General features: G+C 47.7%; 1 long non-coding RNA gene and 1 pseudogene across 1 annotated transcript in view; one reads left to right on the top strand and one right to left on the bottom strand.

The window, feature by feature from the left end:
• Positions 1-16,774, bottom strand: part of LOC149432309 (uncharacterized) — a 75,424-nt gene that overhangs the window by 24,802 nt on the left and 33,848 nt on the right. The window lies entirely within an intron of this gene.
• Positions 6,658-6,772, top strand: LOC149432310 (U2 spliceosomal RNA; annotated as a pseudogene).

Below are 16,774 nucleotides of genomic sequence, written 5' to 3'. Positions count from 1 at the left end.
TAGAAGCTAAATAGTATCTTATGTGTCCGCGCACACTACTCCAGGCTATTAGCGGTTTTAGAGCTTCAGCTTCTAGGAGCAGAAAAGAGTTTTTTTGGAATGTTTTTCCAGCAGAAAAAAATGCTAACTGCTTCTAAACGGTCCTAAACTCTATTAAAACGCGACTAACAGCTTTATTTCTTGCTTTTTCTTCTTTTTTTTATACATGGTCTGTAAAAATGCTAATAAAACGCTATCGCTTCTAAACGCTTCTAAACCTTACTAAAACGCTACTAAAAACGCTATTACCAGCGTTTTTTGAGCTAAAAAAAAAAAACCTCTAGTGTGCATGGAGCCTAAGAGGTAATAAGAAGAGGTAGTTGATCCAGGGAATATCCGATTGCCTCTCGGGGGGGCATCAGGAAGGAACATTTTTTCCCTGCAGGAGCAATTTGAACCATGCTTTGCCTTCCTGTGGATTGTGTATGGAGCAGGGGCGTACTGACAACTCATGTGGCCCCCGGGCAATAGGGGATCATGGGGCCCCTGTGTCCTTGCCCAAACTCAAAAAAGCCTATGAAAAAGGTACCAGGGCAGGGGTGGACTGACCATTCGAACACCCGGGCACTGCCCGAGGGCCCAGGGTCAGTTGGGGGCCCCATGAAATGCCCCTGGTACCTATTATAGGCTTTTTTGGGTGTGCTTTGAGTTTGGGCAAGGACACAGGGGCCCCATGATCCCCTATTGCCCGGGGGCCCCATGAGTTGTCAGTCCGCCCCTGTACCAGGGGCATCTCATGGGGCCCTCTACTGACCCCGGGCCCTCGGCAGTGCCCGAGTTTCCAAATAGTCAGTCCGCCCCTGGTTTTAACTAATCTACAGGCCTAAAATGTGTGCACAGTTAAGTTTGACATTTTGGGTATCTATTTACTAATTTTACTATATAATCTTTTTACTACAAGTGTATTTATTTTATATTTTACCAAAATATTGGGTAACATACTCCATTTGTGTGCCCTAAAATCAACGTTTGTTTATTTTTTACTTAAAATTTATGCTTGATAAACCATTGATCAAATATTGTGTGACATAACTATGTAACTATATACAGTGGGGCAAAGAAGTATTTAGTCAGCCACCAATTGTGCAAGTTCTCCCACTTACAAAGATGAGAGAGGCCTGTAATTGGCATCATAGGGAGACCTCAACTATGAGAGACAAAATGAGAAAACAAATCCAGACAATCACATTGGCTGATCTGGAAAGAATTTATTTGCAAATTATGGTGGAAAATAAGTATTTGGTCACCTACAAACAAGCAAGATTTCTGGCTCTCACAGACCTGTACCTTCTTCTTTAAGAGGCTCCTCTGTCCTGCACTCATTACCTGTATCAATGGCACCTGTTTGAACTTGTTATCAGTATAAAAGACACCTGTCCACAACCTCAAACAGTCACACTCCAAACTCCACTATGGTGAAGACCAAAGAGCTTTCGAAGGACACCAGAAACAAAATTGTAGACCTGCACCAGGCTGGGAAGACTGAATCTGCAATAGACAAGCAGCTTGGTGTGAACAAATCAACTGTGGGAGCAATAATTAGAAAATGGAAGACATACAAGACCACTGATAATCTCCCTCGATCTGGGGCTCCACGCAAGATCTCACCCCGTGGGGTCAAAATGATCACAAGAACGGTGAGCAAAAATCCCAGGACCACACGGGGGGACCTAGTGAATGACCTGCAGAGAGCTGGGACCAACGTAACAAAGGCTACCATCAGTAACACACTACGCCGCCAGGGACTCAGATCCTGCAGTGCCAGACGTGTCCCCCTGCTTAAGCCAGTACATGTCCGGGCCCATCTGAAGTTTGCTAGAGAGCATTTGGATGATCCAGAAGAAGATTGGGAGAATGTCATATGGTCAGATGAAACCAAAATAGAACTGTTTGGTAGAAACACAACTCGTGTTTGGAGGAGAGAGAATGCTGAGTTGCATCCAAAGAACACCATACCTACTGTGAAGCATGGGGGTGACAACATCATGCTTTGGGGCTGTTTCTCCACAAAGGGACCAGGACGACTGATCCATGTACAGGACAGAATGAATGGGGCCATGTATCGTGAGATTTTGAGTGCAAACCTCCTTCCATCAGCAAGGGCATTGATGATGAAACATGGCTGAGTCTTCCAACATGACAATGATCCCAAACATACCGCCCGGGCAACGAAGGAGTGGCTTCGTAAGAAGCATTTCAAGGTCCTGGAGTGGCCTACCCAGTCTCCAGATCTCAACCCCATAGAAAACCTTTGGAGGGAGTTGAAAGTCTGTGTTGCCCAGCGACAGCCCCAAAACATCACTGCTCTAGAGGAGATCTGCATGGAGGATGGGCCAACATACCAGCAACAGTGTGTGCCAACCTTGTGAAGACTTCCAGGAAACGTCTGACCTCTGTCATTGCCAACAAAGGATATATAACAAAGTATTGAGATAAACTTTTCATATTGACCAACTACTTATTTTCCACCATAATTTGCAAATAAATTCTTTCCAGATCAGCCAATGTGATTGTCTGGATTTGTTTTCTCATTTTGTCTCTCATAGTTGAGGTCTCCCTATGATGCCAATTACAGGCCTCTCTCATCTTTGTAAGTGGGAGAACTTGTACAATTGGTGGCGGACTAAATACTTTTTTGCCCCACTGTAGATTGATTGGAAATGCCTCTATTTTATTCTCACGGGTATCCGCTTTTCAGAAAATATATAATGTTTGGGGATTTTAAATGTTACATGTGTGCAAAAAAGCAAAAAAAAACAGCTCTGGCATCTAAAAGGTTAAAGCATTGCCTATTCAAAAATTTAGGATACAGAAGTTTGTTGTCATTTTACAGGTGTGCCCATTTTCAAAGCTTGACATGTTGGGTGTCTATGTACTCCCCGGAGCCCCCCAGTGTCCCCAGAACCACATTTCCTTACATCATGGTCTCCAGAGCCCTCTTTCTTACATCAGGGTGCCCAGAGTTATACTCTACTGCCCAGAGTCACCCCATCTTATATCAGGGTAACTTTCGTATATTAGGGTCCACAGAGCACCCATGATTACATCATGTTCCTCAGATCCAACCCCCCCCTTATATCAGGGTCTGTTCCCTAGAAACATCCCCCTTCTTATATCAGGGTCTCTGAGCCACCCCATCCTTATATCAGGGTCTCCAGAGCCCCTATACTTACATCAGGGTCCCCAGAGTTATCCCCTCCATACACCAGGGCTCCCCCTCCTTACACCAGAGTCCCCAGAGCACCCCTCCTTTTATCATTGTCCCCAGAACCACCTATCCTTACATCAGGGCACCCAGATCCCTCCTTCTTACATCAAAGTGCCCAGAGTTATACCCTACTTATATTAGGGTCCCCAGAGTCCCACTCCTTACATCAGTGTCCCTAGAACTGCCTGACCTTACATCAGGGCCCCCAGAGCCCTCCTTTTTTCATCAGAGTGCCCAGAGTTATACACTACTTACATTAGAGTCCCCAGAGTCACCCTTCCTTATATCAGGGTCACCTTTCATTTATTAGAGTCCACAGAGCACCCACCTTCTATCAGGGTCCCCAGAACCCCCCTTCTTACATCAGGGTCCCCAGAGCCACCCTTCCTTACATCAGGGTCCCCAGAACCACCCTTCCTTACACCAGGGTCCCTAGAGTTTCCCCATGATTACATCATGTTCCTCAGATCCAAACCCCCCCCTTATATCTGGGTCTGTTCCCTAGAAATATCCCTCTTCTTATATCAGGATCTCTGAGCCACCCCATCCTTACATCAGGGTCTCCAGAGCCCCCATACTTACATCAGGATCCCCAGAGTTATCCCCTCCATACACCAGGGCCCCCCTCCTTACATCAGGGTCCCCAGAGCCCTCCTTCTTACATCAGAGTGCCCAGAGGTATACCCTCCTTATATTAGGGTCCCCTGAGTCACCCCTCCTTACATTAGGGTTCCCCAGAGTTTTCCCACGCTTACATCATGTTCCTCAGATCAACTGCCCCCTTACATCAATCAGCATCTGTTCCCTATAAATATCCCCCTTCTTATATCAGGGTCCCCTGAACCACCCCATCCTTACATCATGGTCCTCAGAGCCCCCATACTTACATCAGAGTCCCCAGAGTTTCCCTACACTTACATCAGGGCCCTCAAATCCACCCTTCCCCCTTCTATATCAGGGTCCACACAATTCCCTCTTTATCAGGGTCCCCTCCCTAGAATCACCCCCCTTTCTATATCAGGGACCTCAGAGCTGCTCCTCCTCTAACATTAAATCGATGCCTCCATAAGTTTCATACCTTCCTTGAGTTGACTGAGCCCTCAACAACAGGCGAAGCATGGAGGGAGGTTGGTTGCCAGATGCCGGCGGACCTAGCAGCAATCACTAATACTGACAGCTGAAGGAGGGAACCGGGAGGTGTGGCAGAGCTGTCAGGACTTAAGGAGAATGCCGGGGGGGGGGGGCGAGTCGGACTAACCCAGTGGTTCTCAACCTTCCTAATGCCGTGACCCTTTAATACAGTTCCTCATGTTGTGGTGACCCCCAACCATAAAATCTTTTACCCAGTAATTATAATTCATGAGTGTCGTTTTACCTCCAATACTGCTGCTTTCAACACCGTAGCTGCTTTTAACAGCGTAGCTGCTTTCAACACAGCAGCTGCTTTCTACACAGTAGCTGCTGTTTACAAATCGGAAATATGTGTTTTCTGATGGTCTTAGGCGACCCCTGTGAAAGGGTCGTTCGACCCCCAAAGGGGTCGCGACCCACAGGTTGAGAACCACTGGACTAACCACATAGTTGGTTGCTAGACGGGCGATCCTACCACTAGCCATCCAATATTGCTGGCAGCGGTGAGTAGGAGCCAGCCACTGTGATAGGTAGAAGAAAAAATTTCAGATGTATGGCAACGTTGGCACGGGCTCAAGCAGCAGCTGCTTTGGGCCCCACAACAATGACTGGGCCCCGGAGCAGCTGCCCTTTTTGCCCCATGTTAAAGATGGCCCTGCATAAATTAATGCTAACTACCACCATTTTATTCTCCAGGGTCTCTGCTTTCAAGAAAATATATAACATTTGAGGGTTCTAGCTCATCTTCAGGCCTAATATGATTTTTTTCCACATGGAAAAAAAAGCAAAAACAGCTCTGGCAGCAAAATGGTTAAAGCACTGCCCATACAAAAATTTAGGATACTGAAGTTCATTGTCATTTTACAGGTGTACCCAGTATTAAAGCTTGACATGTTGGGTATCTATTTACTCGGTGCAACCTCATTATTCATATTCTACCAAGAAAATTGATAAAATGTTACATTTGTGTGCCCTAAAATTAACTTTTGTTTATATTTTACTGAAAATATGAGCTTGATAAACTGCTGGGAGACATAAATTAATTGGAACTACCACCATTTTATTCTCCAGGGTCTCTGCTTTTGAAAAATATATAATGTTTGGGGGTTTTAACTAATCTGTGGGCCTATACAAGGGAAGGGATGGATGCTGCTCAGCCGACCCCACTAGTCCAAATTTGAGGAATGGACTCAGCTGCCATTCCGGCCACGCCCTCTGATGCATTTCACCCCGCCCACCGGGGCTTGGTCACAGGCCATTCCTCCACATTCGACTCCTTGGGTCGGTTGAGCAGTATCCATCCCTTCACTTGTATTGGCTGACACTGGAATCACTCGATCTCATGCTCCCCTCTTCTCACTTGCCGGTGGGGTTATTATTATTATTATTATACAGTATACAGCGCTGTACATTACAGAGGGAGACAGAACATGTGACAGAACAATACCAATACAATGCAAAACATGAGGGGATTGAGGGCCCTGCTCTTTGCAGCTTACAATCTAGGAGGGAGGGGATGGTGGTACAGGAGGAGATAGCTGTGGGGGATGGAGTGGTAGGAAGAGTGGAGGAGGTCGGCAAGTTAGCAGGGGGTGGGGTAGGCTTCCCTGAAGAGATGGGTTCAGGGTGCGCCTAAAGGAGAGGAGAGTAGGTGATAATCTGATGGGTTGGGGCAGGGAGTTCCAGAGGATGGGTGACACCCTGGAGAAGTCCTGGAGGCGGGCATGGGAGGAGGAGACCAGGGAACTAGAGAGAAGCAGGTCTTGTGAGGAGCGGAGTGTGCGTGCTGGGCGGTACTTGGATATTAGGTCAGTGATGTAGTTCGGGGCAGTATGGTGGACTTTGTACGTCAGTGTTAGGATTTTGAATTTGATCCGTTGCGCAATCGGAAGCCAGTGGAGGGATTGGCAGAGGGGGGTGGAGGACACTGAGTGGAGGCCAGTGGAGGGATTGGCAGAGGGGGGTGGTGGAGATGGAGCGGTTGGAAAGGTGAATGAGTCTGGCAGCCGTATTCAGGATGGACTGAAGCGGGGATAGCCAGCGACGAGGCAGGCCAGTGAGGAGGGAGTTGCAGTAGTCGAGTCGTGATACGATGAGGGAGTGGATGAGCTGTTTAGTGGTTTCTGGGGTTAGGAACGTGCAGATTTTGGCGATGTTGCGGAGGTGGAGTCTGCATGAGTTTGTTAAAGATTGGACTTGGGGCTGGAAGGATAGGTTGGAGTCCAGAATGACACCAAGTACTCTGGCCTGCAGGGCAGGTTTGATATTGGCGTTGTTGGATCGCTTCTCGGCCTTTTGGCTAAGATCAAGTGTAGTATCTGTTCTTATCAGTGTCCAGTGGGGGTGCTACCGACCATTCTAGTTTACGGGGATGGTTGTTGTACAGTACCCTCACTGGTATGATGGGGGTCCGGAAGGCTAGTACCGGAGGGACAGAAACCAGGGAGCGCCATGATTCGTTCTGGGGCCTTGGGAGTAATTCCTCTGGGGAGACCGGAAAGACCCAGTTCCTCCTGGTTTGAGCATGCTACCTTGGTCTGGCCTGGGGCTGAGGAGGCAAAAAGTCCGCAAACTCAGTGCCCCCTGAGGAGACGCGCTCAGGGGTGTCACTAGTAACACTTGGGTGTGGGACCCCACGGTGTGAAGATGACACATGGCCACTGTTTTTACACTCTTTTTTGCACAGCGCCCTAAGGACCAGGTCTTTTGGCTAAGTCCAGGGCAATTTTTGCTACGGGCCTCAGGGCCTGGTCTGTGCACTATTAGGCACGGTACCACTTTTTTATTTTTATTCTATTTATTTATTCACTCCCACGTTTTGTCACTTTTTGCTTTCTTATGTGTGTGTTTTTCACGGATGGAGGGTGTGGGTCCTCGGGCCTTACCTGAAGTCTAGGGGGAGGATGTGTGGCCATACGGTTCCTTCCTCCCCTGATCCCTAGGGGGTTTTCTCTTCGGGAGAACCCCCTTGCCTAGTACTGGATGTCCGGCTTCGGCTGGGCATAAGGAACGGTGGTCCACCAGGCCTTTTGGCCAGGAGGACCAAATGGGAACCTTGTCCCTGTCAGGAGCTTCGTGCCCCGGGGGATCGGGTGAACGGTCCAGCCCTTTCGGGGGTAGGACAAACACACCCCTAAGTGCACGTTTTTCGTGTGTGTGTTTCTGCACTTGCACTTTTTTGCGGACACTTACGGGTTTTTTCGTTACAGTCTCACGTTTGCGGACTTAAAAAAAAAAAAAAAAAAAAAAAAAAAAAAAATTGGCGTTGTTGGATGTGATGGAGAAGTCAATGGGGGGTGGGGTCCGGGCTGGGGGGAAGACAAGAAACTCGGTTTTGGAGAGGTTCAGTTTAAGGAAGTGGAGGGACATTCAGTCTGATATGTCGCTCAGCAGGTGTGTGATTCGGGCGGAGACCGAGGGGGTGAGGTGGAGGGTTGAGAGATAGATTTGTGTGTCATCAGCATAGAGGTGGTAGTTGAAGCCGTGAGAGTGTATGAGTTGGCCAAGGGAGGAGGTGTAGATGAAGAAGAGAAGGGGCCCAAGGACAGAGCCTTGAGGGACCCCAACAGAGAGGGGGAGTGAGGGGGAGGTGGTAGCATTATAGGTAACGCTGAAAGAGCGCTGTGACAGGTAGGATCAGAGCCAGGAGAGAGCAGAATCTCTGAGCCCAAGGGAGTGTAGTTTTTTGAGGAGGAGGGGGTGGTCGACTGTGTGGAAGGCCGCAGAGAGGTCAAGGAGTAGGAGCACTGAACAGTGGCCATTAGCTTTGGAAATTAGAAGGTCGTTGGAGAGTTTGAGTAAGGCAGTTTCGGTGGAGTGTAGGGCGGTTTCGGTGAAGTGTAGGGGACGGAAGCCAGACTGTAGGGGATCGAGGAGGTGGTTGTCGTTGAGGTGAGAGCATAGGCAGGTGTAGACGAGACGCTCGAGGAGTTTAGATGTAAATGGGAGCAGGGAGATGGGTCTGAGGTTGTTCGGGTCATTGGGGTCCAGGGAGGGCTTTTTAAGTATGGGGGTGATGTGTGCATGTTTCAGAGGGGAGGGGAAAGTGCCTGAGGAGAGGGAGAGATTGAAGATGTGGGTGAGGGAGCATAGGATGGAGGGGGAGGGAGGTCGTAGGAGTTGTGAGGGGATAGGGTCGAGGGGGCAGGTGGTGAGGCGGGCATCAGAGAGGATCTTGGAGACTTCCTCGATGGTAGTAAGGTCAAAGGTGCGGAGTGTTGGGGGGGCTTCAGTATGAGGAATGTAGGGTGGGGTGGAAGTGGAGGTCAGAGCAGTGGTGGGGCCGTGGGAGAGGGGTGATGAGGGGGTAGCCGAGTGAGGGGGAACGGGGTTGGAGGGAGTTTGAGCAGCGACGAAGTCCCTGCGGGTTATGTTGAGGGGGAGGGGGGATGAGGGGGTAGCTGTGTGAGAGGGGACGGGTTGAGAGGGCGTGTGAGTTGCGGCGATGTCCTTGCGAATTGTGTCAATCTTGTTTTTGAAGTGATTGGCAATCTCAAGGGCAGTGAGTGAGGTGCTGGGTGGAGGTGGGGGTGGAGAGAGTAGAGAGTTGAAGGTGGAGAAGAGTCGGCGAGGATTGGAGGAGAGGGCCTTGATGAGGGTCAGGAAGTAGACTTGTTTGGCAGCATGGAGGGAAGAGGTGTAGGTGTGGAAGGCAGATTTGTAGCGGGTGAAGGCTTGTTGGGATCTGGTTTTGCGCCATAGTCAATCCAGGGCACAACTTTGTCGTTTGAGGGTTTTGGTGTGATCAGTCTGCCAGGGCTGGAGTGGTCGGGGTCTGATGTTGCGTGTGGTTAAAGGCGCTAGTGAGTCAAGGACTGTTGACAGCGCGTTGTTGTAGGCAGTCATGGCCAAGTCGGGGCAGGACAGGGGGAGGATGCGGTCATGGAGCTGATCAGCTGCAGAGTGGAAGGGGGCAGGGTTAAGGTTGCGGAGGTTACGGCTGGTAGTAGTGTGACATTTGGAGGGGTAGGCGTTGGAGGACGAGGAGATAGAGAAGGTAATCAGGTTGTGGTCAGAGAGAGGGAAGGGGGTGTTAGTGAGGTTGTGGGGAGCGCAGCGGTTGGAGAAGACAAGATCAAGGATATTACCGTCGGAGTGGGTGGTGGATTATATGCACTGTGCAAGTGCAAAGGAGGAGGTTAAGTGGAGGAGATGGGATGTGTCCGGGTTGTCGAGGTTGACAGGGATGTTGAAATCCCCAAGGATGATGGTGGGTAGCTCAGAGGAGAGGAAGAAGGGTAGCCAGGAGGAAAAGTGATCCAGGAAGCGGGGTATGGATCCAGAAGGCCGGTATATCACAGCAATCTTCAGGGGGGTTGGGGAGAATAGTTGGACGCAGTGGGCCTCGAAGGAGGAGAAGGATAGGGAGGGGGGGTTTGGGAGGACTCGGAAGGTGCTCTGCGGTGACAGGAGCAGACCAGCCCCACCACCTTTACGACTGTTAGGCCTGGGTGAGTGGGTCCAGGTGAGACCTCCGTAGGAGAGTGCAGCAGGGGAGGTAGAGTCAGTGGGCTGGATCCAGGTTTCTGTGATCGCTAGGAGGTTGAGAGAGCGGGAAACAAAGAGGTCATGGATGGCGGTAAGCTTGTTGCACACCGATCGGGCGTTCAGGAGTGCACATGAAAACGGGGGGGAGATTTTAGGGAGCAAGGGGACAGATACTAAGTTGTGGGGGTTGCGGCAGGACGTGGAGGCGGGAGGGTGTTGTGTGGGTGAGGGAGGTGGTGGAGGGCCAGGATTCGGGGAGATTTCCCCCGCGGTTATGAGGAGGAGAAGGGTGAGAAAGGTGGCATGGGAGCGGGATGTGCAGGAGCGTGAGAAACTCCTAGTGGAGGTGTTTGGGTCAGTGTGAGAGTGGAGTAATAGGAGGAGGTGGTGGGTGCCGTAGAGGGGTGACTGAAGCAGTGAGGACACAATATACAATTGTTTAGGAGGAGCAGAGGGATAAAGTGAATGGATTTTGGGAATGGAGGAGAGGAAAATGAGAAGGAGGAGTGGAAGAGGCATTTTGGGGAGGTGATGAGAGCAATAGTAGGGAGTATCCTTTTCCTTCCATCCATAGCTTGGAGTGGCACCATAAGATATACTAATCTGTAGGCCTGAAATTATTTTTTTCCACATGCATGCAAAAAAAGCAAAAACAGCTCTGGCAGAAAAATGGGCAAAGCATTGCCTATTCAAAAATTTAGGATGACAAAATCCGTTGTCATTTTACAGGTGCATTATTTATTTCAGGTACTTATATAGCGCCGTCAATTTATGCAGCGCTTTACATATACAGTATATTGTACATTCACATCAGTCCCTAACCCTCAAGGGCCGTACAATCTAAGGTGCTTTAGGAAAATATAGAATGTATGGGGGTTTTAACTAATCTTCAGGATATAAATGCTGTGTGACATAAAATAATTGGAAATACCACCAATTTATTCTCCAGGGCAGACTTTCTCAACCTTTTCAACACAGAGGAACCCTTGAAATAAGTTTTTGGTCTCAGCAAACCCCCTGCTAAAAATGGCTTTATCTACACCTCAAGATACATTAGCGTGATGGTCAGTGGGAAGAATGCTACTTACTCTGGTGGTCATTGGGAATAATTACCCCCTTACAGATAGCTAAAAATATCAATAGTGTCAGTGGGAACTTATCTGATAGGCGGAAATTGCTCATTGCGCAAGGAACCCCAGAAGGAACCCTAGGGTTCCATGGAACCCTGATTGAGAAACGCCGCTCCAGGGTGTCTGTTCTTGGAAAATATACAGTATAATGTTTGGGGGATTTAATTAATCTCCAGTGTGTAATAAGCAGGGGCGGACTGACCATTGGGAAACTCGGGTACTGCCCGAGGGCCCGGGGTCAGTAGGGGGCCCCATGAGATGTCCCTGGAACCTTTCATAGGCTTTTTTGGGTGTGATTTGAGTGTGGGCGAGGACACAGGGGCCCCATGATCCCCTATTGCCCAGGGGCCCCATGAGATGTCCCTGGGGTCAGTAGGGGGCCCCATGAGATGTCCCTGGTACCTTTCATAGGCTTTTTTGGGTGTGATTTGAGTGTGGGTGAGGACACAGGGGCCCCATAATCCCCTATTGCCCGGGGGCCCCATGAGTTGTCAGTCCGCCCCTGGTAATAAGTTTTTATTGCTAGTCACAGAGATAATACAAAATATCAATCAGCAAGGCTCTCTCTAACAAGGGCCATAGGTACAGGGTTAACAGAGTATTAATGAATGAATATATTATAGGCATGACTTATGGTCATCAAATAGGCGGATACCACAGTATAAATAGTGAACCGCTGTAACCATTGAAGTATAATAAATGGATACCAGAGAGCACTATATGAAAGAGTAAGAATAGGAAAGGAAGGGAGAAAGGGGGAGGGGGAGGAGGAAATAATAATAAGAGGAGATTAAGTCAGATGCACTGTAACTAATCTTCAGGACATAAATATTGCGTGCCATACAATAATTGGAACTACCACCATTTTATTCTCCAGGGTCTGTGCTTTTGGAAAATATCTAATGTTTGGAGTTTTAACTAATCTTCAGGACATTAGAAAAAAAACACTCTCTTAATAAATAAATTCAATGGCTCAAGGCTGGTGGATCTTGATGGTAATATGAAGGCAGACTATATTGAGTAAAGACCAATAGGAGGACTGTCTCCCTCCTTCCCTTTGGAAAGATATATGAAAAAGCTTCCTTTTTTCTGAATATTGGTAAGGGTATGCATTCCTTATTTAGAAGTGTCACAGTGCTGGTTGGATTAGAGAACTGAAGAGTGATTCACATTCACGGGGGTTTTCATTTTTTGGCTTCACAGTTGTTTTCACTCTGTTCACTTTTTCACTGATTAATGTGATTGGGTATTCACTTGTATGAAGTCACTATTATTTCAATATATGAAAAAAAGATAATGCACTATGTGAATATTTTTTCTTTTTGAGGTATATTATCGGAGGATTTTTTTGAACACGAGAAGAATTTGATTTAAAAGATTGGACTTGTGGGGTTTGGACTGCACATGGTTTTTGAGGGTTTATTGTACAGCATTTTCTGTTTGTTGATTAATCTTCAGGACATACTGTAATTACCGTGTGACATCAAATAATTGGAACTACCACCATTTTATCTTCTATGGTCTCTGCTTTCGGAAAATATACACGGCTCAAAAAAAATGAAAGGAAGACTTTTTAATCAGAGTCTATCATCAAGTCTGTTAAACTCCTGGGATATTGATCTGGTCAGGTAAGTAGTAGAGGGGGTTTTTAATTTCATTAACACCAAAGCAGCTGAAACTGATTAACAGTAGGTGCACTGGATGGGCAACAATGAGATGACCCCCAAAACAGGAATGGTTTTACAGGTGGAGGCCACTGACACTTGTTTCCCTACTCTTCTTTCCGAACTGTTTTTCACTAGTTTTGCATTTGGCTAGGGTCAGTGTCATTACTGGTAGCATGAGGCCATGCCTGGACCCTACAGAGGTTGCACAGGCAGTACAACTCCTCCAGGATGGCACATCAATACGTACCATTGCCAGAAGGTTTGCTGTGTATCCCAGCACAGTCTCAAGAGCATGGAGGAGATTCCAGGGACAGGCACTTCCTCTAGGAAAGCTGGACAGGGCCATAGAAGGTGCTTAACCCATCAGCAGGACCGGTATCTGCTCCTTTGTACAAGGAGGAACAGGATGAGCACTGCCAGAGCCCTACAAAATGACCTCTAGCAGGCCACTGGTGTGAATGTCTCTGACCAAACAATCAGAAACAGACCTCATGAGGTTGGCCTGAGAGCCCAACGTCCTCTAGTGGGCCCTGTGCTCACTGCCCAGCACCATAGAGCTGGATTGGCATTTGCCATTGAACACCAGAATTGGCAGGTCCACCACTGGCTCCCTGTGCTTTTCATAGATGAGAGCAGGTTCACCCTGAGCACATGTGACAGACATGAAAGGGTCTGGAGAAGCCGTGGAGAACGTTCTGCTGCCTGTAACATGGTTCAGCATGACCGTTTTGGTGGGGATCAGTGATGGTCTGGGGAGGCATATCCATGGAGGGACGCACAGACCTCTACAGGCTAGACAATGGCACCCTGACTGCCATTAGGTATCGGGATGAAATCCTTGGACCCATTGTCAGACCCTACGCTGGTGCAGTGGTTCCTCCTGGTACAGTGGTTCCTGGGTTCCTCCTGGTGCACGACAATGCCCGGCCTCATGTGGTGAGATTATGCAGGCAGTTCCTGGAGGATGAAGGAATTGATACCACTGAATGGCCCCCACGCTCGCCTGACCTAAATCCAATAGAACACCCTCTGGGATATCATGTTTGGGTCCATCCGACGCCACCAGGTTGCACCTCAGACTGTACAGGAGCTCAATGATGCCCTGGTCCAGATCTGGAAGGAAATCCTCCAGGACACCATCCGTGGTCTCATTAGGAGCCTCCCCCGACGTTGTCAGGCATGCATACAAGCACGTGGGCGCCATACAAACTACTGAGGACCATTCTGAGTTGCCGCAATGAAATTTCAGCAAAATGGACTCGCCTGCTGCATCATTTTCTCACTTTGATTTTTGGTGTGTCTTTGAAGTCAGTCCTCTGTAGGTCGATCATTTTAATTTCCATCAAACGATGGGGCGTCCTTACGTTCCTAACACATTACCCCGTCCATGTCAGTATAGAGATCCAGCAGGAGATTTTTTCCCCATTGGGATCTGATGGGTTTTCAAAGTGTTCCTTTCATTGTTTTGAGCAGGGTATAATGTTTGGAGGTTTCTAACTACTGTAACCTTCAGGCCTAAAATTATTCATGCAAAAAAAAAAAAAAAAAAGCAAAAGCAACTTTAAGAGTGAAAGGGTTAAATGTCACCATGTTTTGTTCCAATGTATGGTAAGAACAATGCAAAGCTCCCAGCGTCTTTGAACTTTGTGTTAAAGTTGAGTGGAGCCGTAGAGTTTGCTGTGAGCTTAGCAGGGACTAATCTGATAGCATTGTCTTCTCTCTTCCTCCATGGAAATAATGAAAGCTGTTTGTATAATTGTGGTGAATTTCCCTGGAGGTGTCGGTAGGAGACAAGGTCCTGGTGTCATATTGGAGACTATTCCCTCACTGAGTCACCCCGCTGCCTTCTCTTCTCATTGTCTCTGTATTGTGACTAACGCCTGACTCATGATGTGTACGAGGCCCTCAGATAAGACCCGACTCTACTCCACATTGTACACTTTATATTCAGGATTCCTGACTAGGCTCATCCAATAAAAGCAGACCTCGCCCATCGCCCCCATGCCACCATTCCCATCAGGCCGGGGCACGCCTCTGTCTCAGCAAAGTCAGTCCAGATAACGTGCCAGAGACGAGCCGCGGCAGACGGCGGGGTAGGCTCACACCTGGGCACAAAGCCCTCGCTCATTAATAAAACCTGACTGCTCTACAAGAATGCCATCGTTACCAGATTAATCAGAACCCCTTTGATACCAGATTGGATGGACTACCCAATCTCGACGCACATACTAAGCTACTAGAACATCTCCATGTGCCTGTTGTTCTTCACTGCGTTGGTTCTGTTGAATTGATACATTTCACTGACCCTACAGTAAATTATCAAAACTTGAAAGTAGAAAAAAAAAACAGCACAAGGGATGTGACCTAACCACTTCAAGACTAAAGGACATACCCGTACGTCCTCCAGTTGAAGTGGGTATACCGGGGCCATGGCTGAAAAGCTGCAGCCATGAACCTGGGATCAGTGTTTTCAATCGGTGATGCTGAAAATCTGTAAAAGCAATCCAAGCAGCTATATAGCTGCTGGATTACTTTTACACGCAGAAGAAGGGAGTTCCCCCCCCCCCATATCCTTCTTTCCCAGAATCGAAACTGGCTTTTCCATCAGCTTACCATAAAGATGATGGAGGACCGGAATGTCCCTGAGCATCTCTATGGTCTAAGAAACTGCAAGCGACGAGTAGTTTGCCACTCTCAGTGTGTCGGTTACCGGCTAGTAAAGCAGCCAACTGGACCAATCAGTCTCTGATTGCCTGCTTTGGAAGCCAAAGGAGAGGTCTGGGGTCTAAGAGGCTCCAGATCTCTCCATAAAGAGGACCTGTCACGGACCATGCTATCACAAGGGATGCTGTTCATCTTGTGATAGTAAGAAAGTGATTAAAAAAAAATAGAGACAGTGTAAAAACATTTAAAAGAAAATAAATTCTAAAAGAAAATTGAAAAGCACCCTGTCCTCCCCAGGATCAGTGTTTTCAGACGATGTTGCTGAAAAACTGTAAAAGCAATCCAAGCAGCTAAATAGCAGCTGGATTGCTTTTACATGCAGAGGAAGGGAGCCCCCCCCCCCACTATATCCTTCCGCTGCTTTTCCAGGATTGAAACTGGCTTTTCCACCGGCTTACCATAAAGATGATGGAGGACCGGAATGTCCCTGATCATCTCTATGGTCTAAGAAACTGCAAGCGACGAGTATTTTGCCACTTTCAGGGTCTCGGTTTTGTGCTTACTGGCCCGTTACCGGCTAGTAAAGCAGCCAACTGGACCAATCTGTGTCTGATTGCCTGCTTTGGTAGCCAAAGGAGAGATCTGGGGTCTAAGTCTCCTAGATTGTAAGCTCCAAAGAGCAGGGCCATCGATCCCCTCATGTTTTGCATTGTATTGGTATTGTTCTGTCACATGTTCTGTCCCCCTTTGTAATGTACAGCGCTGAGCGAACTATTGGCGCTTTATAAATACTGTATAATAATAATAATAATAAGAGACTACAGATCTCTCCATAAAGAGGACCTGTCACGGCCCATGCTATCACAAGGGATGCTGTTCATCTCTTGTGATTGTAAGAAAGTTGATTTAAAAAAAAAAAATACAGACATTTAAAAGTACATAATAAAAGAAAATTTAATAAAATAAAATTCAAAGCACCCTGTCCTCCCCTGCTCACATACAAAGTGGAATGCATACGATAGGTCAAGCACACATATGTAAACAGTGATCGCACCATACATGTGAGGTATCACTGCAAACACCAGAGTGAGAGCAATAATTTTAGGGCTTGCATATACAATTGCGACACAAGTCATATTGTAGTTGGATGTTATTAATAATTACCTTTCCTTTTCAATCTGTAAATTTCTACCTGGAGGAGTTCTGTAGACAGATGCAGATTCTGCTGTCAGAACACATTGTCCAAGCTGGCCATACACCGAACAAAATTCAGCCACTTAAGAAGCGATCGGCTGAATTTTTGATCAGTATGTGGCGATCACCCTTGTGTGATCAACTTCTGTTGAAGGGACTTTTTAAAACATTTTTCTCGACCAGCGACTGCAGCCAATGGCTGCACAAATCAGGTGCCACTGTTAGAGTACAATGACCAAGCTGGACATACTGTA

This window comes from Staurois parvus, unplaced genomic scaffold, assembly GCF_062004578.1.
Source record: "Staurois parvus isolate SC_StPar_1 unplaced genomic scaffold, SC_StPar_1.0 ptg002167l, whole genome shotgun sequence".
NCBI lineage: Eukaryota > Metazoa > Chordata > Amphibia > Anura > Ranidae > Staurois > Staurois parvus.
This window is presented reverse-complemented; position numbering and strand designations above follow the sequence as displayed.